Source organism: Sinocyclocheilus rhinocerous, unplaced genomic scaffold, assembly GCF_001515625.1.
Source record: "Sinocyclocheilus rhinocerous isolate Xijiao unplaced genomic scaffold, SAMN03320098_v1.1 scaffold2967, whole genome shotgun sequence".
Lineage (NCBI taxonomy): Eukaryota > Metazoa > Chordata > Actinopteri > Cypriniformes > Cyprinidae > Sinocyclocheilus > Sinocyclocheilus rhinocerous.
Window position 1 is genome coordinate 276,334 of NW_015634034.1, and position 2,445 is coordinate 278,778.

The following is a 2,445-nucleotide window of genomic DNA, read 5'->3' on the forward strand; positions in this document are numbered from 1 at the left end:
TAAAGGTAAAAATGCCCATAAAATGTAAAAATCAATTTAAACTTATTGGAACAGATTAATTTCTATCACTGCTGTGAACTGACCCGCACACAGAATATGAAGGATATCAAAAACAAGTTTTACACACACGCACACACACACCAGTACGTCAAGGGACATTTAAGAGGGTTTATTCAAATAACTCTAATTTCATGTTGCAGAAAAATGTGTTTAGAAATTGTGTATGGTCACGTTCCTGTCCACTGATTTTTGCCTCTCACAAAAGCCACAAAGCCTTCCAAGAAGACCGTAAAGGCTTATGTCATGCTTGAGCTTTAGTTAGGCTGAAACTTGAAAGTTAAGTTGCCCGACATAAATGCAATGTTTAGGTTTTATTACTATTATTTTTATTTATGCCTTAGTTTTTGTTTGTACTGTTTACCTTTTTTAAAGTAATGTGCAATTGCTTTTTGTATTTTTATTTATTTATTTTATTTTTTATTTATATATATATATATATATTTTTTTTTAATTAATTGATATATTTGTATGTGCATTTTGAATGTAATTTGGCAATTAAATGCATTAAATGGGTTTAGTTTTCACGATTATTAATATATGCAATTTCAGCTATAAAAATTTAAATTTTTCTAAAAAGAAAACAAATTAGTTGTTTATTTTAAGAGACCTATCTTATTATCTCTTGTATATTTAGTATTGCTCTTTAATAAAGAAAAATTACTTATTATCCGATTACTCTATTAATCGATGGAATAATCGGCAGAATACTCGATTACTAAAATAATCAATAGCTGCAGCCCTACTGAGCAAGCACCTGCTTCACCTTCGCTTAGTTAACTGATGTAGTATACATAACACAATGGCAAGTGGCAATATTGGATAAATTAGGGCTGTGCAATTAATCGAAAAGCAATTTCGATTTCGGCCTCCAACGATTATGAAAATACAATAATCGAGATAAAACTATTATTGCGCCCCATTCCACCCCCTTTTCAGCGGTGCGCTTTCGTTCCTCCATAAAAGCCCAGCTTCACATGTAAATAAGTAAATCATGTAATGTGACTTTTGCAAAATGGGACATGCTTGATTTATTGAAGTGTATTAGATTTATTCATGTTTTTAAAAGTGCTAAAGATAACTTGCGCTTCCTCAGGAGGATTTCTGTTTAACGTCATGCGTGCAGAGACGGAACAGAACACGGACATAAAGTCAACTTTAGGTCAAGCTGTGTGCCTAAACGGTCAAATACATGCAAAAATGTGTCAAAATGCGGCGCTTAGTGATTATTCACATAAACCTCCGTCGGTTATGTAATAAATGAACATAAACAGTTGAGAATAAAAATGCATGTGTAATGGTAAATTGGATCTGTGCGGCTCTTAAAGTGACAGCGGGCTATATTCCTGCCGTGACTATGTGCTTAATATTAATCAAACAAAAAAAGACAAATTCAAAATCACACTGCTCTTGAGTGAAGGACTTTTGTAGCTTTAATAAAAAACAAAGAAAGTTTAATTCTTACAGTGAAGACTATGCTGTTTTATTTTAGATTTGATTATTCATTTCTGTTAGCTAAATACTTGAGACTTAGATAAAAAAATCCTTAAAGCACAGTTTGTTTAATTTGTATCTTTTTATTCTATTGCATTTGTCTTTGGCTTTTTATTACTGACAGTTCAATTATTTTCAATAATTGAGGACTTTTTTGTTTGTTACTAATATCAGCTACCCTGACTGTGCGTTCACACCGCCGCCGTCGAGAGCGTCAAAAATCACTCTGGCCGCCCTGCCAACAACGCTGCAGAAAGATTCGTGGACTCTCTGACGCTCTGACGTAGATCGAATGCTTATCTTGTATTTAAAGGGGTCGCAAAGCAAACACGCTTGTTGATCTTGTGCAGACTGACCACAAGCAGGGTAACGTTATAAGTTAACCTCATTAAATATTGTTGTGGACGAAGTATTAAGATCCTTTACCTCATAATGTAGGTTAATTATTTATTTGATTATATATTTAGTGTACGCCTATTTATTTTATTCTTTTTTATTTGTATTATTTTATTCTGTTTTTCTCTGTTCTCAGAAGCGCTGCTGGTGCGTGATAATATGAGGATGTGCGAATCCAGGTTTTGCTGTTGCTCTGTTTGCTGCTGTTTGCACATTAAAATAAAATATTTGTTTGTATTTTTAATGTATTATCACTAGGGTTGGGAATCGAAAATCGATTCCGATTCCAGAATCGGATACTTAAGGTCAGGAATTGGATACTTGTTGTCAAATTAAAATTTAGATTCCGCCTATCAATTCCTATGCGTTTTTTTTTTCTTCGTCTGTGACAGTGACGTGACGTGACATGTGGCCAAGTATGGTTACCCATACTAGGAATTAGTGCTCTACATTTAACCCATCCAAAGTGCACACACACAGCAGTGAACACACACACCG